This window comes from Schistocerca americana, chromosome 5 (assembly GCF_021461395.2).
Source record: "Schistocerca americana isolate TAMUIC-IGC-003095 chromosome 5, iqSchAmer2.1, whole genome shotgun sequence".
Lineage (NCBI taxonomy): Eukaryota > Metazoa > Arthropoda > Insecta > Orthoptera > Acrididae > Schistocerca > Schistocerca americana.
Window position 1 is genome coordinate 496418417 of NC_060123.1, and position 26261 is coordinate 496444677.

Consider the following 26261-nt stretch of genomic DNA (forward strand, 5'->3'; position numbering starts at 1 on the left):
TTTTCGAATGAATCGAGGTTCTGTTTACAGCATCATGAAGGTCGCATCCGTGTTTGGCGACATCGCGGTGAACGCACATTGGAAGCGTGTATTCGTCATCGCCATACTGGCGTATCACCAGGCGTGATGTTATGGGGTGCCACTAGTTACACGTCTCGGACACCTCTTGTACGCATTGACGACACTTTGAACAGTGGACATTACATATCAGATGTGTTGCGACCCGTGGCTCTACCCTTCATTCGATCCCTGCGAAACCCTACATTTCCACAGGATAATGCACGACCGCATGTTGCAGAACGTGTACGGGCTTTTTTGGATACAGAATTAACTGGGCCGTCACAATACGCCAGTCACTACTCTTGAAGAAATGTGGTACTGTGTTGAAGCTGCATGGGCAGCTGTACCTGTACACGCCACCCAAGATCTGTTAGGCCCAATGGCCAGGCGTATCAAGGCCGTTATTAGGGCCGGAGGTGGTTCTTCGGTGATCTGATTTCTCAGGATCTATGCACCCAAACTGCGTGAAAATGTAATCTCTCTCTCTCTCTCTCTCTCTCTCTCTCTCTCTCTCTCTCTCTCACACACACACACACACACACACACACACACACACACACATATATATATATATATATATATATATATATATATATATATATATATATATATATATATGCATCGAACCTGTCTCTGGACTGAAGACAACAACATCAATAACAACAATTTATACGGGGTGTTTCAGTAATGAATTTACAAATTCAAAAATTGATATAAATTAATTGAAAGAAGGTACAGAAACTGGTTCAAAATGGTTCAAATGGCTCTGAGCACTATGGGACCTAACTTCTGAGGTCATCAATCCCCTAGAACTTAGAACTACTTAAACCTAACTAACCTAAGGACATCACTCACTCCCATGCCTGAGGCGGATTCGAACCTGCTACCGTAGTGGTCGCGCGGTTCCCTACAGAAGCGCCTAGAACCGCTCGGCCACCCTGGCCGGCTACACAGCTGGGTTTACTGTTATTTTGTAGGGAAACACATAAAGTTATTTACTTTTAACTGAAGATGTTGTATGTGGTTTCGGTTAGTTATACTGCATGCATCCCATCAGAAGTCAATTCTTCCCAAACTCGCTGTAGCATTGCAGGCGTAACTTTCTCAGTGGTGGCCTAAATTCTTGCTCTAGGTCCAGGAAGACAAGCCGGAAAAAAAGGTACAAACATGATATCCTTGATGAATCCCCATAAAAAACGGCGAGTGGTGTCAGGTCTGGGGACCGTAGGCGCAATGTAATTGGCGCGTCACGGCCAATCCATTGACCTAGAAAGCGGTCACTGAGAAATTCCCAAATATCAGCTAGGTGGTGGTGTGGTGCACCATCTTGCATGGAGAATAAATTTCGTTCTTGGTCATCCTCATCGATATGTGGTACAAATAATTGTTGTAACATATCCAGGTACACCATCCGGTTGATGGTTTTCTCACGGAGAAAAAGGGGCCGTAGACTTTGTCCTAGCTCAGTGCTCAAGAAACTTTCAGTTCAGGGCTAAGAAGAACAAGTTGCAATGTTTGACGCTGATTTTCACTGCATCAAATCCTAAAGTTCTGTGTTAAGCTTGCCACTTAATGGAAAGTCCACTTGTCAGAAAAGATGATTGTCTCCAACAAATTGTCAGTCTCAAGTAATCGATTTAACATTTCCGCACAGAATGTCTTGGGAGTAATTTTATCACTGTATTTTAGTGTTTGTACAATTATCAATCTGTATGCAAAGTGTTTCTCAATATACGTCAAACAGTCGTATCTGGGATTTGCAGTTCGCGAGATGCATGCCGGGTCGATTTCATAGGGCTGTTGACAAAACATTGTCTCACTGGCTCAACGACGTTGTCAGATGTGCTTGGACAACCTGATTATTTCCCAGTGTTACTGAGCACCCTGTTTCTACAGACCATTTATGCCACTCATAAACTGTAAGTCCACTAGGAGGATCTTTTGCGTACTTGGTATGGACATTACGTTGAACTGTTGTCGCCGACTTCGATTCTTCAGACCAAAACACACAACTTAGACGCTCGAGTGCAGTGAAGGCAGCCATCTTTAACGCAATTGCCGCTAGTGCTCCTTACTTTGCGATCCGGCACTAGCGAACTACGCGAAACAAAACTTGATGTATTTTACTACAATTTGATACTACAATCACCTGTGTAGGTACTATGGATTAATTTATACGAATTTTCAAAGTTGTTAAGTCCTTTTTGAAACACCTCATATATATGAAGAGTACCCAAAAAAAGACGCAGTGACATGGCCGTGGGCTGAGTTTGTATAGTACGCATTTCTGCCGCACGGTGGGTATAGCGGAACTGTTTGCCACTTCAGTGCCGCCTGTGATGTCGACCTGACTTGTTCCGTGCATCTGCACTGACTGTTTTTGCTAGAGCTGTTTTGTTCTTGTTTCGTTCTTTATGATGGCAAGTTCAATTGAACAACGTGCAGCTGCGAAATTTTGTTTTCCACTCGCTAAAAATTCTGCTGAAACTGTTTTAATGTTGATAACAGCTTGCCTAGGTGACGAATAGGAAAAACCCAAGTGTGGTTTGCATGATTTAGAAATGTCAATTTATGAGAAATCTAAATGCTGATTTGCTTTTCTAATGCCAAGGGCGTACTTCATTCAGAGTTTGTTCCCCCAGCGCAGCGTGTGTATCAAAACTTTTATTTTGCGCAGCACATTCATCGAAACAGACCCTATTTGGAGCAGACAGGAGAACGGTTTTTCCAACATGGCAAAGCACCTGAATACACAGCCACCTTTGCTAGTTTTTGGCTAAAAATGGCATGGTTCCTCTGCCCCATGCACCTTACTCGTATGACCTGGCTCCGTGCGATTTTTTCTTATTTCCACGCACGAAAAGGGACAGGAAAGAATGAATGTAATGGAGAGCATTTTGAAGGGGAAAAGGTTGTTGTTTTTGGGTACACTCTCATATATATATATATATATATATATATATATATATATATATATATATATATATATATATATATATATATATAAAGTGACCACTACAGCATACTGCTTGAGAGCTAGCATACTGCTTGATAGCTCTCACTTCACACAATTACTTCTACCAATCACTGTATCCACTAAACTGCTATTCGGGAGTAACAATTACTGTAAGCCAATTTAATCAGCCTGCTGCCGCTGAGAAGTTCTGCTTCAGCCACCAGTTACTGCATACGGCGTGACACTGTACTTCGAAGACTGCTGAAATGCTCTGTTCGGCGTTTCTGGACATGTCTCTTTCGCTGCTTCCAGCCGTTGAATCGTGCGCCTGGCATTAGCTGCTTATAGTATATGCACTCACGTAATCCATGGACCGCTCACGTGAATATTTGTTTAACACAGTTTAATATCTCCTGATACAAAGTGTTCAGGCGTATTTTAAGGTCTGTACTCACGATGATGTAACAATACTATGTTAGTAGCACATGTTAAAACAAAAAGTCTAACACAGTTCTAATACTGCATAATCGAAGTACAAACTACGTTGTAAAGCATATCTATACGGTCAAGGCATATTCCTCTTTTGCCATTCCTACTGTTCACTGTCCTAATAAATGTAAATCTAATGTTCCCAGAAAAGCTCTCGTCAAAGAAGATAGCTTTCAAAGATATTCTTGTCAAGGACTCCATGTACGGTGATAAGAATGAATAAAATACAACAGTCGCAGCAACGGAAACACTTGCAGCCACCGTATGTGACCACTACAGTATTCAGTGTAAAACCTGCTATGTACATTCATTGATTAATTTCCTCCCACTCTGTTTTACCAGAGACGCCCTGTAACTGTTCCCATCCGTACGTGAAAAGCATAACACATACGGGGATTGTTAGTACTCTGCTGAATCACAGCATAACACTTAGATTTTGTAATTGTCTGTAACTGTTGACCCACTTGGTGTCTTCTAAAGATGTCCTTGTCCCTACACAGATGCAGCGCATGGACTAGAATCCAGTGTTCTTGAGGCGAAGGTATAAGAAACAATCTAGCGAATAAACTGAGGATAGCAGCTCAACTAACAGAAAGTCGAAAGTGAACTGGGATGCAATAGCTCGCTGTTCATTCATAACATACGAAGCAGGTAAAGCTATATACCACTTACAAAATATTTTACACTCGTGCGCTTACAAAGTTGCACGTAACTCAGTTCCTACTTGTAGCACTGATAATCATGGCGTACTAAACACATTGTAAAAGTTACATTCACCAGTTAAGGTATACATCCTACCCGCTCGGATGGCTGAGCGTGTTAAAGCGGCGCTTCCAGCACGGTAATACGCGCGCCCAAGATGAAAAACACATGGCGAATTAATAATGAGGTTTGTATGCTGGTCAGCCTGAATGTGGTTTTTAGGCGATTTCCTACATCTCACTGGATGAGTACGGGGCTGTCACCCAAGTATCATCTCTCAAACATTCAGAAAATTTTCACTCCTGTTCATATGAATAATACTACATGCAGACAATTTGGGATACACACATTCGGTCCCGGTGACATGAGGGCATCCGTCCACTTCTTTAAGCTTACCATGCCAAACCCGTTAAGAGCCATACCGGCCCTGCACCGATGTGGGTTGAAGGCACTACAAAAAGAAGAAAAATGAGGATCTACATTCTGTCCTCTCATCGTCTCTGCATTGCATGCAGGTCCACGAATGTTCAAGTCGTAATATACGGTGCGCAGCTCAAAGCTCAACATGCAGCCCTTAAGTCATACTATGTCATAGGGCACCTCCTACCAGATTCCACTCACTGATAGCTCGAATCACTTCTCACGGTGTGAACTTTTGGCGGTAGTAGAGTATGTACGAAGGGCTTTCTTCTGAACGTCGTAATTCTTGTGTTACACAAAGTTCTTATTAAATTCTTGAAAGTCTCTTCGGGTTTGCTGCCGGATCCTAAAATCAACTTGACTCGATATTTCGACGATCTAACTGTTCGCCATCTTCAGGAAATACTGCTTCTGCCGATGAGTCCCGCTGAGAACTGACGCAAGATTGCAATTCGACGTCCTACATAGGCCACCGTTCAGTACACTGCGCATGCGCCGCCCATCACGGTTTCTGCCTTCCAAAACAGGGAGGTGGCGCCGCCCTTAGTGAAACACTGCTGGCAACGATATATCGCAATCAAGGCCGCACCGAAGAACGTTCAGTTTTGATGCGAGATAATACAGGATTCCACGTTTTACTAAGAGGAAACCCATTGTCTCTGTTGATTAAATTATCAGCCAACCTAATTTCGATCGCCTCTTAATTGACACTATTCCAAAAACCGGAAATGTTGGCAATCACAATAGTTTCCTCAAATTTCATTTTGTGTCCCTCATTTAGGCAGTGTTCTGCTACGGCCGATTTTTCCGGCTGTTGTAGCCTCGTGTGACGGCGATGTTCCACACACCTGTCATTCACCGTGCGAATAGAACGGCCAACGTAAGCTTTCCCACATTGACACGGGATTTTGTACACCCCGGGTTTCTTAAGTCCCAAATCATCCTTCACAGAGCCGAGCAGAGCCCTAATCTTAGAAGGTGGACGGAACACACTCTTAATGTTAAAATTCCTTAGAATTCGTCCAATCTTAAACGATAAGCCTCCAGCATAAGGAAGAAAGGCCACAGATCTATGTTCCTCTTCGTACACCTCCGGAGATGGTCCAAATTCCATAACCCGACGAATCTGTTTCTCGGTGTATCCATTTTCCTTAGAAACAGTCATCAAATGCTCAAGTTCTTGGGTTAAGCTGCCTGCGTCGGAAATGGCATATGCTCTCCGATCGCCGAAATATCGAGTCAAGTTGATTTTGGGATCCGGCAGCAAATCCGAAGAGACTTTCAAGACTTATTACGCCGGGAAAGCCTACGTAATCACTTGTTATTAAATTAACATCTGAAGCAAGTGAGTGACAGATAACAATTTACAGACTATATTGCATGACAGAAAATTAAATTTTATACTTTGAAAAATATTAATATGGCCCTTGTGGTGTCAGCGAATCAGTTTAGCGAACTATTAAACTGGAGCAATTTCTCTCGGAATTGGTATTTACTGCACCATCTGTTGTCTCCCTCTCCATGTCCTAACGTCACACCTCAGCTAACGTACTCACAACCAAACTATGAAGGGAAGCTTGAGATGGAAAATTACCGCTTCTAAAGCCAGAAATGTCACAAATTTTGCGGCACGGGAAGTTGCCCGAGGGTTCAGCAGGGAGGTGTGTCAGTTATTTCTTAGGTCACCTTACATATAAGGACGTCATAAGCCTCCCATCTCTATCTAGGGTAATTTGTGATCTCTAGATTATCGAGACAGGATCATCCGACATATTGTCAAGCTCTAGAGTCAACATTTCGATGATGCACGAGCACACAGTATGAACCAGCCCAATGAAACGGCCGATTGTTATCTGCTGACACGAACTCGACTAAGCATGATGGGGACCAGCTGAAAATTGCTGAAACAACAAAGTTATCATTTTCAACAAAATAATTTGATTTACAAGAGCGTATCATATACATGCAAGCACATGTAATCGTGGCGCACTTTTTACAATTACGTTTGTGACCAAAATTTTCATTTACCTTTCACAACCTATAAATGAGCACTTCACCATATAGACAACGAACACCAAGAAGACAAGCTGTTTCACACTTTTGTGAGCATGTCAGAAGATACTGTATTCACTACCGTTATTACGTGCACTTCACCTAAGGTTGTTGGTAGAGATACACGTACATAAATCCTGTCACGTACACAAAAAGAGTGGAAATAGAGATATCAGGCAGCCAGTGGTGCAATGCGAAATCCGTACGCTACTTGCGCTGTAGGCGGTGCAGTGCAGTACTCTCGACGAAAATACGGTACATAATTGTACATGAATTACACGTGTTGTAATGGAGAGGGAAAAACGCTTTTTGTTGTTATTTGAGCTCCACGCACTTTTTGTAATGAACAACTGCACTAGGCAGTTTCCTGACGACAACTATACGAGCCGGTAACTTGAAAGCCTACCACATCTTGAACAATTATAACGATTGTTTTTATGTTATGAACATGTTTCTGCCCTGTAAATTTGCCAAATTATTCAGCATGAATCCTTGGAGACGCAGTCGGCAATAATCTTCCTGATTCGGTAAAATCTTTGCAAGTGCAAGGTCTACTTTGAAACATTTCTGAATTATTCAGCTTTAAATACTGATCACAAATACCGCATCATTAACTCCCAGTGTGTATTCAGCTTTGTCTTACAGGTCCAGCACGTGAAGAGAAAATGAGCTTACCATCTGTATTATTTACACCATGAAAGAATCTAAAAGTCATTGAGATGATGTGCTTGCGGAACAATTTTATGGGTGCCATTTCTGCACTTTGCATGCCTCGCAGTGGCATCTTGTAGTCTAACTTGTATGCTGTAAACACTCTAAGGAAGACAATGGTGAAAGCGCTGCGTAATAAAATTTGTTGCCCACAGGATAATCGGACCCAGTTTCATATAGCTGCTGTATTGTAAACGTGAACAGGTGGAGACACATTGCTGTAAGTATAGACAAACGGAAGTCAATGAAACAAGAGAGCAAGGTTCCGATTTTACTGTTCGAAATAATTATAGAGAAGATCGGTGTGTGGTGGCTATGTGAGTGAGATGCGTTTTTACTCATAGTAGTTCACTCTGTCAAGAGTCAGTCTTGGTGCGGAAAAGGAGGAACAACTTCTCTTGTACAGCAAGAGGCTGCAGGCTTCCGGATTTCCTGCGAGTGGAGAAGTAGTGTGGAAACAGGCATTTCAGTTTGCAAAACCAATGATATTGCTCATTCTGTCAGGGTAGGGTAGGATTGGCTACACGCATTTTTGAGCAGTTTTCCTGGTCTTGTGAAGAGAGGGCCCCAGGGACTTTCCATCGAAAGCGCAATGGCTCTCAACAGGCAAGATCCCCACCAATGAGAACTGCAAACTGATTTTTCGTCAGGGCGCTGATGACCATGATGTCGAGTGCCCTTTCAACCCAAATCACCATCATCATCATCAACAGGGAAGACATTGGAAATCATATCGGATTGCTAGAGAATATTTCTTACTGAATAAATTAACTGAGAAACCAGATCATATACTTTATATGGATGAATCTGGTTTCCAGATGAACCGCAGAGTTGAATCAGTCATTGATGAAAAAGGTTCCCCATTGATCAATCAAAAGACCTACGGAAAAAAGGGAAAAAATTACAGTAATAGCATGTTGTAATACTGATGCGTATTTCCCGAGTCCGGCTTGCACTTTATACGGGAAAAACAAGAAATTTTTATGGGAGACTCTCATCCAACTTGTTCTAGAATTGCCGTGTATGAAACCTCGGGTATGTCAATTCGCCAATACCCATGTTGTTTTAAATAGAACGTTTCATCCTGAAAAAAGCCTAAGGAAAGATTTTGTTACACCTTGATGTTCATATATCGCACAGGTCTGATAGTAAGACATTGGACTTTCAGATAGACATGACGTTACCTTGGTCTTCTTTCCTCATCATTCAACGCATTTCCAACAGCCACTACTAGTATATTGATGCCTCCTCATGTCGCTGCAGCACTTCTTCTACAAGGCAGAGCGTACTTCGACCATCTCTCATCGGGGCAGGAAAGTGTGAAGAAATTAGCTTGGATCATTGCTGAAGGAGGCGAGGCAAGATAGTGCAATTGAAACCTGCGGTGTCTTTCCACTAAATGCCCAGAAAATACGACAGGAAACATTTTCTATTTATGATAATGTGTTGGCGAAGATTAAGCACAACGAAACCAACGTTGCTGTTACTCCAGAAATTGCAAGTGAAGAAAACGCTCCTGTAGTTATTCTTTCTGTAACCGTTGTAACCTCCTCACGAAAGAGTGTAGCAAATGAACCAACTGAACTGGGAGTTAGCAACGATGCATGACGTGCATCTGATCTGCATATTGCAGCTATATCAGGGAAATCGTTCGAAGATATTATTCCGATACAGGTTTTGGAACCACCTGAAAAAAGAAGGGAGAAATCAGAAATTATGTCGACAAGCAAGGAAAACCTCAGTTTCATGAAGTCCACGTGACAGAAAAGCAGTTGCACGAAAAAAATCCCCATTATTCTGCTGATAATGCAAGACAGGAAAAGCAACAGCTGAAGACAGTGACTGTGCTCGGTGCAAAATAAACTACTACGATCCCAATGGACCGCAAGTTGACTGGGTCCGTCACATTCATTGTCAAAAATTTCTTCATGAACCATTCACAGATGATGTAGATACGTGTAATGATTGAGCTGAAAAACAATAAATAACAATCTCGGTAGAGGCGGAAAATACAATAAAACTATTTAGCTTGTATTATTGTTCAATAGATAATGTTTCTACCAACTTTATTCTTCCATCTTACCTCAATCCTTACTAAACATTCTACGGGTTAGAAATATTTCGCTTTTTTCATGTACATCTGATTTCAGTTTGAAAATATATTGTCAAACTTAGGTGCTTAGTCTCGTTTGAACCTTTTCAAATTCACCTGTTTAATTTCTCACACAACCTAAAAGTGTGGTATCTTCCTCCGATGTACTGTACAGTATGGATTATCTCACATGGAAGAAGCCGCTCATTCACGTACTCAATAAAAGAATATTACAGAAATGTTTTCTGTGGTTTTAAGAGAGAGTGAGAGAGAGATTGCAAGTTACTTGTGTACGCAGCAGCTTCCACTAGATACTGGCCTCCACATGCTCAGGTGTAACCTGACGGACCACAAAACATTGTTTATTTCCCTGAGCAAATCAAGTGAAGACGCAACACGAGAAGTTAGTTTGATTGATCATGACTTTAAGGGATACCTGATATTCCAGCAGTGTTAGTGAAATACGAATGCTGTAAGCCGGAAAGGACATCACCAAACCCTTTGTAGCAGCATATTGAAAGCTGCGATTTTGAACCACACAAGACAAGCGTCTGCTTTACGCCCAGTCGAGCAGGAAGTAGAAATAAGACTGGGGCCTTTTTCCACAACATGCTGCTCCGCAACTGAATTTTGGCGGCGAGGCTCCTGTATGACTGACACAACCCAAAGCTTGTCGAGCGACGGAGAGATACTACCCGATGCAGGGCAAAGGTACATGTGGTCGCAACGTAACGTCCCAGCGACCTGGTGCTCTGAAGAGACAAATGACTGGTGCATAGCACGAGTGCCTGCAAATATAAGGCAGCACAGACAGTAGCCGTCTTTAAAACCTGACAATAAACGTATTTAGGGGAAAGGCTTACCATTCTATTCTTTATTAGAATGCAAACACACATAAAAAGTGAGGTTTAACCTCCAGAATAGTACAGCAACTTACAACTGACGCCATGGTAAACTTCTAGTCTCAATGCATTAAGTTGCAATTCATCCCTTTTATTTTCATTGATGTAGATGATTTAGTCTGGTAAAATAACATGAATCTCTTTGAAGCATCCTGCTCATCTATTACATTTTTGTAGGCCATACAGACATCTTACAGTCATTGCAGCACGTATCTTTGTTTAAAGCAAGCTAGCTTTATAGACTCCACACATTGAACTAGAACTGTAGATGGAACTGAAATCTTGCGTATGGTTTTCTCAACAGATATACTGTACTTTATATTATTCCAAGAAATCTTCCTATTCACCACCCCTATACCTGATAAGATATGTTTATATTGCTTCACAGAGCTGCATCTTGGTGTTTATGAGATACGATACATTTACAGACGCTGGCGCCTGTAATTTAGACGCTCTGTAGCGTCGTTAAATGACGTTTCCGAAAAAGCGTTCCTGTGTAAAACTTGATCCACTAACTCCCCTCTACAACTTCTGGAAGTGTGTAACATGAACTGGGAGACACCCTGTATGTAGCCTGTGAGTTGATTATTTATACCTCAGTGTAAGGAACACTTATCTAAATCTTCAACTGAGTCGAAAAGCAAATGAAACAAAAATTGAAACGAAACTGTAGCTGGAAAAAAATCACGAACAAACAGGTACATGATGGTATATTCTAGATCGCGAGACTGAGAAACTGTAGGTACCGAACGTGCAGTACTCTTCTTGTGCTTAGAACTCGTTGTTCCAAAACTTTAAAGATGTTTCAGAAATGAAGAATACGTTGAATCAACGTTGTTTGTTCCAAATACTAGATGTAACCAAACTATACACTGATCAGCCAAAACGATATGACTGCTGCCCTTCGCAACGTTGGATACTGCCTGGTGGCGTTGTGGGCACGTGACACAGTAACAAAAGAATATAAGCGGAGCAGACACGGACGAGGGATCACCCTAGCGAAGATACGAGCTGCAAGTGGGAAAGTACATTCAGATAACCGACTTTGAGGAAGGGCAGATTGTTGGTACGCTGAGACTGTGAATGGTTGCCTCGAATACGTCGAAACCGGTCGAAGATCTACGGAAAGAGCTGGAAGGACTGTGAAACTACCTCTAGGCGCTAAGTAGTTGAACGTCCACACCTCTTCACATAACATAGGGTTTGGAGCCTTGTCTGCTCTGTAAAGTAGGACAGATGGTGATCTGTAGAATCTCTGCCGAAAGAGCACACTGCCCGTGCACGCACAACTGTGTCGGTGCACACCGTTCATCGTACATTCTAAAACATGGAGCTAGGCAGCAGACCACCCCTACCTGTGCACGTGTTGACCCAACGACATCGTCAGTTACGATTGCAGTGAGCAGGGAACCGTTGGGATTTGACCGTCGATCAATGGTGGTGGGTCAGCTCTTCAGGTAAATCTCACTCTTGCTGCACTAGGTCGTTTGTCGTCTCCACAAACGCCGTCATCGAGGTGAACGGCGACTGGAAACGTGCTGCGCGCCATTGACGCAGACTGGTGGGAGCAGTATTTCACTATGGGAGACATTGTCCCCCGTTTCCATTGGACCTGTGGTACTAATAGAAGACACGTTGACCGCTGCGAACCACGTGCATTCATTCATGCATGATGTCTTCCCCGACGGTGATGTCATCTTTCAGCATTACAATGGTCCGTGTCTCGGCGCCGGATCCATGCTAGAGGGCTTTGAGGGGAATTATAGCGAACTCACTTTGATGTCTCGGCGACCATATTTGCCTGATGTAAGTCCTATGGATTCCATGTGGGTCGTTATCGGGTATGCAAATCAGCAGTCCATTATTTACAGGAATTACATGGCCTGTGCGTAAACATCTAATGCCACATATCTCCACAAACCTATCAACAAACTGTCGGATTCCTGATACGCAAAATCAGTTGTGTGTTTCTTCTAAAGACGGATAAACAAGATACTGAGTAGAAGTCATAATGTTTTGGCTCATCAGAGTACATTACAACTAAACTTAGAGCGATATAAGTATGGTTATTATTTCTCTTATTTTTGACAATGTGAGAATTAAAAATAAAAATTACGAAACATTTCAGAACTTTAAGAAACTAATGCTGTTGGAGAAACATCAATAATTTTTGTAATTGATATAAGTTGTCAAGGTTCACTGCCAAAGACTTTAGCAAAATTCTGAACAAAATATGTCGTTTTTCCTAATATGATATTTAATACTGGATTACGTAAACTTCACCGCACTAGTAATTTTAAATTAGTTGAGCAAAGTAACGAAGCGTTATACCTCCTGCAATGTCCCGCCACTTCTTTAAACCGTTTTGATCCGTACTACCTCCAGTCCCCTAAAAGAAATTTCCCTTGAGAGCATCTCGTCAAGTCGAAAAAGTCAGTCGTCGCTAACCAGCACATCTTCTTCGGTAAGGGCCTGTAGAGCATCCACTTGTTTTTCAGAAGAGGTACTAAATGGCTACCTGAAATACCTAGCTTTAGATTAAATGAATGAATGAAAACGCCAATACTGAGCGTTGAATTTGAGTGGTAATTTAGCGGTCGAACGATCACACGATTATTCGGTACTTGTAGCAGAACGCACGCAAATTAATTCAAAAGGTCTTATTTTGTAGCACATGTTCTTTTTTTTTTTTTTAGCTTTGCTGCAGCTCGATACTGCTTTCATTAAAGAAGGAAATGCTTTGATATCTAATTAGTTTTCGATTGGTGGTAACAACACCGATACAGTTCCTACGAACGCCAGTGCAATGTTGGTACTCGTCGGTGTCACTACCCTAAAAAACTGTGAAGAAGCGGTGCAAATGATTTAATATAAATCAGTAAACAGCAATTGCCGAACTTTGTTTGCTGAAGTAGCATTAGGAGTACTACTGAGGAGAGTTCGTCACTGGCTACCAGCGCTAAACATTGTACACAAGAGCGCATCAACTACCTTGTCCTAAAAACGTCTGGAAAAATGAAGAAAAATAATCCTCAAATTCGTCAATACCCTAAAAATACAGATACTGTCGTAAGCAGCTCTCTTGCCATCCGTATCAATACAACGTCGGAAGTACATAAGCAAACAACCTTAAAGGTTAATTAATTTCAGTAATGGAAATAATCCTGCAATAACAGACAAATCAGTTAAGGAAATAAATTCAAACAAAACACCATCAGAAACCGCCACCTATCAAGATCACGTCCGTGCAACATCTCTAATAGAGTTTTCAGACTGTTAAGGCTTATGATATAACAGTAAGCATTTACATGAATGACAAAATACAAAATCAAAACTATCCACATCACCAGAACTGCCACTCCATCGTCCCTAAGCCTGGTACGAGAAAACGTATTTGCAAGCTATGAGCAAACTGATAAAAGCATCACATCAATTCGGTCTAAGTCTAAGAACTCGAGGATGCATTCCACCTCAATAATACTAACAAATCACGTTTAACCATATATAGTGTCCAGTTCAGCCATTCTGCAAACACCATTGAGGAAGACCTTTAAGTGTTCCATGTGGCCAAAACAGGCATTAAACGTTATCATCTTTAACAAACAGAAATATATAACGTTAGACTATATTCTCAGTCAAAGCAAACTGGCAAAGAAGTTTAGGGATACATAATTTAATAATACTCCATCTTCAGTCACAAATTTTTATTCTCTGATTACTGTCTAGCGCGTTCCAGAGTTACTGATCCATTTTTAAGTATTAGCTAGGCATAATGGTAGTTACATCTGCTTCAGGTTTGCACTTGCGTTTGATCAGATAACATTCGTCTTCTGGATTTGTGGAAACCTCCAGATTTCGAAGTACATTCTGAAACAAATAAACGTGTTTATGATAATACTGTCATAAACATGTTACATGTGAACAAGCAATTTCTGTGAATGTACATATGGATCACAACATTTTATGGAAGTGAATGATGGACCCTGGGACAACAATGAACCAAGGTAATCAAAGTCTTTGACATGTGGTGCTATAGAAAAATGTTGATACTAGCAGGTATTTGTTACTATCTTACTTCTCTTAGCCAGGCATTCCCTCTTTGTGATAATCTGCTTCCTACGACCTCCTTCATTCGTCCGTTGTGTTATGTTGCTTCCAAGGAAGTAGGACTCCATTTCAGCTACTTCGTGGTCCCCAATTTTTATATTAAGTTCATCACCGATCTCATTTCTGCTATTCCTCGTTACCTTCATCTTTCTTTGGTTTAATCTCAAACCATATCCTGTACTCCGATAATTCCATTCAGCACGTAATGTGATTTCTCTTCACTTGAGCTGAGGAGAGCTGTGTCATTATCGAATCTTATCATTGATACCTTATCACTATGAATTTTAATCCCACACTTGATTTCCACTATTGGTTCATCAATTTATAGAATGAACATCAGGGATGAAAAGACTATATTCTTGTCCTGTACTCTCTTTAATCCGAGCACTTCGTTCTTAGTCATCCATTCTTGATTTTTCCGTCTTCATTCTTGTACACATTGCATACTACCCATCATTCTCTAAAGCTTACTCCTGTTTTTCTCAGAACTTCGGACAGCTTGGACCATTTTACTTTGTCGATCTTTTTTCCAGGATGACAAATCCAATCGCAGAGCCAGAACTACCTATCTCGTGCTGTGACCTTTTCAAATGTCAAACTAATCGTCATCTAGCAGATACTCAATTTCATTTTCCATTCTTCTGTATATTATTCTAGTCAGAAACAGATGCATGAGATGATAAGGTGATTGTGCCATACTTCTCGTAGCTATCTTCCCTTGCTATATTTGAGATTGTGTGGATATTGCTATTGTCATATACATGCCTAAGGACAGCAGTCTCCTCATGTAATTGGATGTATTCACACGAAGAACTCCTCAAATATGTCATGGTAGGGGATCAAACTGTATCTTTTAAGGTGACAGCCTTTTGGTCAATTTGCTGCTGTCCCTCTATTATAACTTAATAGTTTTCACATGTACGTAACTACTACAACCAGTATAATCTGTATTCTACATTTTTTTATCCTGGTCCTGGTCTGTCGTTACTATTTTCCTGTAAATTAGTCATTCTAATGATAGAGTTATAATACTACCTTATTTTAATTTAAAAAAAACATGAATGTGTACATGTAGAACTCACTATACACTACGCAGTTACGTAATGCCAAGAGATTGTAATGCATCGATTAGTTTGTGCATTCTAAAATGCTGCTTACATATCTTATCATTTATCTTATAAAACAACGCGAGACCTCTGTATTACTTCTATTACCGCAAAATTTGTCACTCGATCATCTGTCTTCATTTTGGGTGGTATTTATGAACGTGTCACTCATGTTAAAGTATTTTTTGTATACATGCTTAGTTAATTGCGAGGGACGTTTTATTTAGAAGACATATTTGAAGAACAGATTTTATATGTCCTCAAATGCTCTAAACTGTTAGTTACTGTTTCACGGAAAGCCAATTTCAACAATATTGACCCCATTTTTCAATGATGAAACAACTGTAGCTTAATGTTGACTGTTTCGTTGAACATTTGGCGTCAAAGAGAGCAGTCTATCTTTCCAGAGACGAAGTAAAAAAATTTAATTTTCTTTCTTTTCTTATACTTTCGAGAATGGGAATTGTATCGAAATTTCACGGTCAAAAAGTCAGTGAACATTGACGGAATACATCCATAATGTATTGCGCTGAGCACCCAGCCATGGGAGAAAAGCAATGAAGCTATTTAAGATCCTAGTAATTGAGTTTCTTTGTTTTATCAGCAATTACATAGATAATGTGAACCACCCCATCGCTGCTGGAATGTGACTTCATGACGCGGAAAATGTGTATGCGGAACATTTGAATTAATGGCATCTTTAAATGTCGCATAACTGGAGGGTCTTATCTTGATGTAAATTACTATTATGAAGGTACATTTCAGTGTGCGTATTCTGCCGCAGCTGATGTCCAGTAACATGTTCTTCTTTTATGTAATTACTTTTTCCTTTATTTATTCATTTAAAATGTCAGTATTAGGTCCATCAGGCTCTCTCCTACATCTAACCAGGCGTTCTACATTGCATATTAAACATGTTATAATACGTTTAAAAAATACAACAGTAGGGATAAAGAAACACACAAACCGTTTACATTCTTACATGATAAATACAACAGTAATTAGGGATGGTGGCATGTCATTATGAGAGCTAGTAGCAATGGTAGTAGAGAAAGGGATGGAGAGGAGGAAGGGAAAGAGGAATGTGGTAACACACAGTTAATAAATATAAGGGAAAAAGGTCTCATAAGGATCATCCACAAATTTCACTCTTCTCTTATTCCCTTTCACTTCGAATTTTATTTACGTACTTTCTTCGAAACATTCGTCGAAGGCACCACATTTCGAAAGAATCCACTTTCTTTTTACTTCATATTCACCACTGTTCGCACTGCCCGCATCTCGTGGTCGTGCGGTAGCGTTCTCGCTTCCCACGCCCGGGTTCACGGGTTCGATTCCCGGCGGGATCAGGGATTTTCTCTGCCTCGTGATGGCTGGGTGTTGTGTGATGTCCTTAGGTTAGTTAGGTTTAAGTAGTTCTAAGTTCTAGGGGACTGATGACCATAGATGTTAAGTCCCATAGTGCTCAGAGCCATTTGAACCATTTGAACCACTGTTCGCACTTCACATCCATATTTTGGTGAGCTCATTTACACACATCAAAAAAAGTTTTGCATCACCTCGGTTCCGAGAGTTCCTGAACCCGTATAGAAAATTGGAATAGAGATTAACATAATCATCATTTCCGCCCTTTTTATTTCTCATGGAATTCACACCTTGCATCTTGTACAACCATATAGCGAGACCTTTAGAGGTTGTAGTCAAGACTACTGTACGCGCCGGTACCTCTAATACCCAGTAGCATGTCCTCTTGCATTGATACATGCCTGTATTCGTCGTGACATACTATCCACAAGTTCATCAAGTCGATTCGGCGTAGATCCCTCAGAGTGGTTGGTAGGCCTCGTCGTACATAAACAGCCCTTTTCAATCTATGCCATATATGTTCGATTGGATTCATGTCTGAAAAACATGCTAGTCACTCTTGTCGAGCGATGTCGTTATCCTGAAGAAAGTCATTCACAAGATGCGCAAGATCAGGTCGTGAATTGCGTCGATGAAGACGAATGCCTCGCCAATATGCTGCCGATATGGGTGCACTATAGGTCGGAGGATTGTATTCACGTATCCCGCAGCCACTACGGCGCCTTCCATGACCACCAGCGGAGTACGTAGGCCCCACATAATGCCACCCCAAAACATCAGCGAACCTCCACCTTGGTGCACTCGCTGAGCAGTGTGTCTAAGTTGTTCAGCTTGACGGGCTTGCGTTCAAACACGTCTCAGACGATTGTCTGGTTGAAAGCATATGCGGCACTCATCCGTGAAGAGAACGTGGTGCCAATCTGAGCGGTCCATTCGGTATGTTGTTGGGCCCATCTGTACCGCGCTGCATGGTGTCGTGGTTGCAAAGATAGACCTCGCCATGCACGTCGGGAGTGAAGTTGCGCATCACGCAGCCTATTGCGCAACGATTGAGTCGTAACACGACGAACTGTGGCTGCACGAAAAGCATTATTCAATATGGTGGCGTTGCTGTTAGGGTTCCTCCGAGCCATAATCCATAGGTAGTGGCCATCCACTGCAGTAGTAGCCCTTGGGCGGCCTGAGCGAGGCATTTCATCGACATTTCCCGTCTCTCTGTATCCCCTCCATGTCCGAAGAACATCGTTTTGGTTCACTCCGAAAGGTCTCGACACTTCTCTTGTTGAGAACCCTTCCTGGTGCAAAGTAACAATGCGGACGCGATCGAACCGCGGTACTGACCGTATAGGCATGGTTGAACTACAGCCAACACACTCCGTGTATCTCCTTCCTGGTGGAATGACTGGAACTGATCGGCTGTCGGAACCCCATCCGTCTAATAGGCACAACTCATGCATGGTTTTTTACATCTCTGAACAGTCAAAGGGACTGTGTCTGTGATACAATATCCACAGTCAACGTCTGTCTTCAGGAGTTTTGGGAACCGGTGTGATGCAAAACTTTTTGATGTGTGTATTTTTTATGTATTGCTTTCTTGAGAAAGCTGGCCACCCTGGCTCACTTCGATGCATGACTCATTACTGAAGATCCGGCAACCAGGACTGATAACCTGGCGGTCTATTTCTTATCATAGCAAGAAAACTATTGGTTGTCATCCGCAACACCCTTGCAGCACAACGGTACCTCAGCGATATTCTACGTCCCGGTTATTTGCCATCTTGGTCTTACATTTCAGCAAGGTATGCACCTTCTAAATCGGTGTGAGATTCTACTGCTTGCCTTCATGCTTGCCAAATGCTACCTCGGCCAACAAGGTCGCCGGATCTCCCCCCAATTCAAAACGTTTGCAGCATTATAGGCAGGGTCCTCCAACCAGGTCAGGATATTGACGACCTAATGCACCAATTGGACCGAATATGGCACGATACTACTCGGGAGGACATGTAACAGCTCTGTCAATCAATTCGAGTTTGTCTGCATAAGGGCCAGTAGCAGGTCAACGCCTTATTGGCTTGCTCAATTTGTGAAGCTGTTTCTCTTGAGAAAATCATTGAATTTTTCTGGAACAGTAATCATTTTCTCTTCCTACATGTCATCACGTCTGTTCGATTTCCGTTCCATTCCTGCTGCGTCATTTTTTTGCCTTGTACATTGTCGGAAAGAAGGTTAGTACACCTGCAAGACGATGTCGATTTTGATCAGATGATGGCACGTGCCACCTGTGGGGTAGTAGATGTATTGGTAATGGTTTCAACATCGTACGCCAACAGCGCAGTGGCATAGCTACTAGAACGCTACCTGTGTCTTCCCTTTACTACGAATTTTTACAGCCAGAAGTCTCAGTGTGGTGCAGACGTGTGAAGCAGGCGGGCAGCTACGCCATTGAGAGTGAGCGAGTTTGAAAGGTGTCAGATTGTGGTCTTTCTGAGTGGCGGGATGGGCCTTTCGGAGAATTGCCAAACAAATTGATGCTGCATCAGTAGTGGAACTATTCTGGTCTCATCAGTGGTCACGTGAGCATTTTCACACCCGTAGACGAGGTTCTGGACGTACAATCAGCACAGACGCTCTCCTGGATCGTCGTATTGTAAGGACGGCAGTGGAGATCGTACATCTACCACAGTACAGATAAGAGAGCTTATGAGCCCTGACGTGTCAGTATCAACGGTTGCGAACTGCTTATTAGCAGTGGGACTATGGACTCGCACACTTCTAGCCCATCATCCACCGACGCCATGCATCAACGAACAAGGCTTGACTGCTTCCGTCGGAGAATCACTTATAAGATGGAATGGCGCTCAGTCATCTTCAGCGGTGATGGAAGATTCTGCCTGCACAAAGGTGATGGTCATTCGTAAGTACAAAGTTTACCTGGTGATGGCATGTCATGTAGAGTGCATTCATCCAAGATACACTGTCCCTACTCTAGGCCTTGTGCTCTGGGGTTGAGTAAGCTACAACTCTTGTTCACCTGTGTTGTTTCTACAGGGGACTCTGACCCGTGGTGTGCACATGCGGTATGCAGTTACATCAGTTTTTTTGCCGTTCTTGCAATAGAAAGGCGAGGCGTTGCTACAACAGAATAATGCTCACTACACACTGCCCGTGAAACTCAAGGTGCTCAGCAAGACGTGCAGTAACTTTCCTGGCCAGCAAGATCTTCACACATTTCTTCAGTCGAGGATGTGTGAGGCACGATTGGACGAGAAGTTACTCGTGTGACTCGTCAACCAACAACTCTTACAGGAAACTACGTGAAGAGGTCGAACAGGGATGGAATAACAAAAAAATGGCTCTGAGAACTATGGGACTTAACTGCTGTGGTCATCAGTCCCCTAGAACTTAGAAGTACTTAAACCTAACTAACCTAAGGACATCACACACATCCATGCCCGAGGCAGGATTCGAACCTGCGACTGTAGCGGTCACGCGGTTCCAGACTGTAGCGCCTAGAACCGCACGGCCACTCCGGCCGACGATGGAATAACATACCGCAGGACAGTATTCGCCATGTGTACATCGACTGGATGCCCTGACTAAGCATCTGCACTGCCGCAGATGGAGACTACACCTCGTACTATAATGTTTCAGCGTGGGTCTAAAAATGGTATAACGGTTTGTGCCGTTGATCCGTAAATATAATAATTTTATGCAATACATATGCACTGTTGCAACAATAAATCTCCCTGGGAGTCGAGTTTTGGAGTGTGTCATGATGTGCATCTGCTACACGGGCAATCCTTTTCATTTCTTGGCTGCTGACGAATTTTCCTCAGCCTCTTTTCCTCCTCTCCAGCCCTTGGAGATTCTGCTCAGTGAGAAGCAGCTAAAGACTTTCACTCCAGTAACAATTTCCGGCACTGGATCCGTCTACCGTATGGAGGATAACTGGAAATGAAGCAACCGCCGCGGATGGTCTGCAGTGATAACCGGCCGCTGTGCAGCCAGCTGGCTGTGTTTGGTCACCGAACCAACGTCCAGGACTGGTTGGACCACATCACGCGAGTAACACACCATTCTGTTGACATATCGTTCTGAAACTCCTCAGGTCATCATAGGAGGCAGCCTGTGTCTCGGGGGGCCGATGTCTGCTACTTAATAATCTGGGTCAGGCGTGCGGCTCTACAACGGTTTAAATTTTGTCCAACAGCAGACAAACTTACAGCCTTTCTAGTCGCGAGAGCCAAAGCTTGATGTATGATGGACAGCTAGAAAACGTCATGACATGCGTTCCTCCACGATATCAACAGCTCCTTTTCTTCTACAGAAGTATGCGAAGCCATTAGGAGGAGTTCTGGTAAACTCAGTCATTTACCAACAGCAGCAGTGATGAAACAAGAGTGTCTCCAGACAACGCACGGGGTCATCGATGAGATGTTGGCAGAGCATTTTCCTACGACTATTGCTGCTGTCAGCTAGGATCCGATGCTCCGCCGCCACCATGCGACTGTAGAGGTTGTCCTTCAGATCGAAAAATTTCCCCATGTGGAAGCTGGATTCGGCATTGTCTGATGCTCGTGATACTGCACGACAAAACATGGTACAGCTTGCTTCGATATTTGCAGTGGTGGCAAAGGAAACCCTCCTCGAATGTTTTAATTTGATATGGCAGGCAAGCCACTTTCCCAAATCGAAACAGGTGAGGACTGCGTTCTAGTAGTTACCAGAGTGGTGCTTTAATAAGCGGTGTAGGAAACGTCTTGGAATGTATGATTAACCGTCGTCTAGTCGGGATGTTAGAGACCAGGTGACTCCTTAGTCTCTCTGTGTGAATTTAAAAGATTACGATCTACTGTCGCCAACGTGACCCTGCTAGAGGCGACTTTCCAGTATGCTTTCACGGGTAAACGACGTTGTTTCGGTATATTCTTCGATGTCAGTAAGGCGCACGACACTAATTGGAGACATAGTAATCTGTGGATACTCCTGACGACCTCCTCCTCCTCCCCATACGTTTCTTCCTATGTAAGAGCTTTTTATTTTTTTGAGTTCCGGGTTGATGACGTGCTGTCGAATCGTTTTGAGCACGATAATGGTGTTCCTAAGGGTAGTGTTTTGAGCATTACTTTAATTTCCACAGTACTAGACAGTATCACAGCTATAGTAACGAGTCCTGTAGAATGCTGCTTATATCTGGACGATTCTACAGTTTTCTATTTCTATTCCAGTGTTGCAACAATGATTCGTCAGTTGCCACTTTCAGACAGAGATTAGAAGATTGGTTGTAAAACCGAGATTCCAATTTTCAGCAGATAAATGTGTGTTTGTTCATTTCAATAATTCTCGTCGTATTTCTAATATACCTGACTACATTTACAAGACTAGGTGAGTTTTCTGGGTCTCGTCATTGACTTCAGATTGTCATGGTTACCACACATCAGATACTTGAGGGCCATAACCAAGGAGGCATTGACATTTTAAATTGCCTAGCCACAGGTCTTGGGGACCGGACAGAGAGCGCCTACTCTGCTCCAGTTTTCTTTGATTTTCCGAGTGATCTCAGTTAGAATATGGGTGCACAGTGTTTGCAGGCCTTTTACCTAAAGATCATTGACGCTGTCCGTTAATAAGGGGACTATGCTAGCCAAGGGTTCTTACAAGACCAGGCCATACACAGTCTCTGTGCTGAGGCTGGTGAACCACTATATATCGTCCGGCAGCAGGTCCTCATGGTGGGTCAGACATGTAAGTTCCTCACGGTTCCGAATTCACCTGTATACCGCGTTGTTCCTCATCCTCTATGGAACAGCTTTTCTCCAGTCGTACACGAGAAACAGTGCCATTTAGCATCCGCGTGCAGCGTGCGCTGGAGTCAATTTTTGTGTAGCAAGTACAATGCAAGCTCCACCTGCCACCCTTGTTACTGCAGAGGCCCAGAGGAATTTTGGATTTAGTGCAGTATAGGAGAGGACGCACTCCTGCACATGTATTTTGTGCATTATTCTATGACGTTTTAAACGAAGACCACAACACTCAACCATTATTTACAGAAGGAGTAAACAGTAGGACTAACATGTTTTCTCTGTTGTTTTCCCTGGTCGTGTCCTCAGGTTCCCTCTGCCTCGAGACTTCAGTCTTCAACGCGGTATCGTGTGTGTACGTTCTTGCGAGTACTGCAGTAGATGTGACGCGTTTAGAGTGGTAAATTCCTCGTCTGTCCCTATTCCCTTAATGCCCTTCACTCTCGACAACATTTGTAATCAGCAGATACAGTCTAGAATATCAAGGATGCCCTCCTCCAAAAGTATGGGAAAGGAATTGTCCTTCTGCTGGGTGCCAGAGCACAATGTTATTGCATGAACCGAAAGAGGGAGGAGGGGAGGGGGGAAGGAAGGGGAGTGTGCCATCTTCCTGCATGCTTTCGCTTCACTTTTGAGGTACAGAGTCATGCGACGATGGGAAGAAGAATGGCTGGATGTGGCAAATAATAAGCTGCGTCGTGGTGCAGCTCCTTCCAGGCACGCATGTAAGACGAGGGTGTCCATACTCGTACACATCCGCGTGGCTCATGCATCTTGTTCCGGGTAGAGGACAATTCAATTTGTGGTGCTTTCGGCGTACAGATCACAGTGCGCCTGATTTTATTGGACTGTGTTTTATTTTCGGACCATAGGGCAGGAACTCATTTTCTGACAGATTTGCACTCTTTTTCTGTTCCTGAAAATGTACTATGAATTTTAAAATTTTGTGAATTGTCCGCCTTGTCCCTTAACATTGCTGGGCGACGTTTTTAGCGTGTTATCGGAGGGGGTGGCTTATCCGTGTTTTTGGGAAGTGGTCACCAAGCTACATATTCCTGTGAGTCTTTTTTAATTCCTCCTCCTTAGTTTTACATAAGAGTTTAGGCCATTTGAATAATTTTAACGCTGTTTTCATTATATACGCTAGTGTGATTTTGCAAATGTTCATGGCTCAGACTGGATGAGAACGAGTGCGATTTTACATTTTTAGCACTTTTCTCGCATTTTCTCCGTTTTAACCACATTCGTTTCAACCAGTTTCGTACACACACACACACACACACACAGAGAGAGAGAGAGAGAGAGAGAGAGAGAGAGAGAGAGAGAGAGAGAGAGAGAGACTGAACAAGTTTCGATAATGGTTAATCAAGTTATGCAACATATTGAAGAGAGCCGTCAAAGTTGCTATTTAATTTCCTCTATTACTCCATGAGTAGTTCGAGCCTAAGCGAAATTTCTTTAAGAAAGTCTTGGAAAAGCATCGGGACTGTTCGTGCCACTGCATTATTCTTCGTGCGTTATGAACCTCACTGCGACCCGTATCCCGCAGTCACTGTCGCACAAGTGGAACTGGATGCTGTGCTGGCGTGGGCCTGGTGTGGTCCTGCGGGTTTTGCATGTACTCGCTAACACACCGTTATTCACACTCACTCTTCGATGACGAGGCTGTACGCGAGGAGAGGGATTTTGTAGTCGAAGTACTAAGACAAATTTGTCTTTTTCATATCGGAATACGAAGACGTCCGTTATAGACCATGATTCGTAATATCTTAAAAGTTTGCTTAGTGACTGGCTAGTCGTGATTGGCTTCATAATTACATTATACGCGCCACAGTTAAAGGTGATATTGTCGGTGGTCCCCATAAGTCCATACCTACAGCTATCGTTGTCTGCCTCTTGAACCATGCACTAACTGGAGTTTACTTGGCCAAGAACTAGGCACTCATGATACATACTTTCAATAACTCTCAGCAGCACGTGGTCTCGTGATAAGTATTGCTGACTCTCGATCACGGGGACCTGGGTTCATTTCACAGCTGAATGGGGGATTTCCTTCGCTCGGAATTCTTTATGTGTGTGTGTTGTCATCATCATCAACGCGCAAGTTCGAGAAGTAGAAGCTAATAAGTGGGATCAGGCGGCCGAACTCCCCTGAAGGGGTCTCCCAACTGAATATGCTACCTTCACATTTCATTTCAGGAACTTATTTCCATACGAATGGCTGATATCTTCGATGGAAGTGCCAATTTGCCTTTGATCTTTGTGTTATACAAATCGTAATTCTCCTTTCTCCTGCTCTTCATCATGTTCGACTTTGATTTGTTAATTGTCTATCTATACACAGTGCGTTTAGTACTGTCGGAACTTTTGAAGAGGACTGAAAGGTCTGCCCTACATTCGGTCAAAAAAACAGCTAGTAAAACATAGATATGTTGAGACGAAAATATTATCAAAATTATTACGAGACGGGAGAAGATCGGTCGCCGCATCAAATCAGTGTAATAACTAAAATATTATGTAGTAATAAGTAAATATGACCTGAGAACAGAAATATGTATTTTTATTGCTCTTTACTGCTTTTTCGGCTCAATGCACTAGAAGAACTGGATCTGTACCCAACTATCATGATGTTCGTACCTGTAGCCACATACTATCTTTGGAAAGAGTTTATTTGATAACTACATGAACCACTTGTGTTAAAAGTCACTATCTGCACTATATGCACACTTCAAGTGCTTGAAAAAAAAAATAATAAAATATACAATCCATTTACTATGGGACAAAGGAAAACTCTTCACCTTTTTTTTTTCTTTTTTCGCTTTCTACACTGGCTGCTCGTGGTTCTGAAGTATTATGAACGCTTACGTCAAAGAAATTTAGTGCTTAGAGTCCTGTGCCACACTACGCTATTTGAATGATTCAGAAATTGGTGAAATTGTGGCAGAGATAAATTGAAGTAGGAGTTGAAAGAAAGGCTGCTCCTTGGGACACGTTCTCGACACGGGTTAATATTTCAAGGAGCGGCCGGCAAAACTCGGCTTCGTGCCGGCGTCGTACATCACGGCGCGTCACGGCCACACCTTTCTCTGCTCGCAAGTTTAAACGTTATCGAAGTACCGATACACGCTGAGACTTCTGGAGCTACGCCAGATTTAAATGGAGAGCGACAATAAATCTAAACGGCTGCCATAAATTTTTAGTCCTACTAAGGAATTTGTCTTATTTCGCCGTCTCGGGAAGGCATTTCTGGTGGCCTGCGCTCTGCCGATCCCACTGACAACTACGTTGAACCAAGGAAAAGACGATTTCGTCTGTCTGTTGTTCAGTGGAGTACTGGTAGACCACCAAAAGTCAAGAACTTAGTTGAGTACGAAGCCTGATATATAATACAGTTGTCAAGTACGTGATGCGACTGTTACGTACAAAATAAGTTTTTTTAATTGCACGCTATCAGTCAGGTTACAAGTTTACATTTTTAAACACCCATTTTCAGATTTA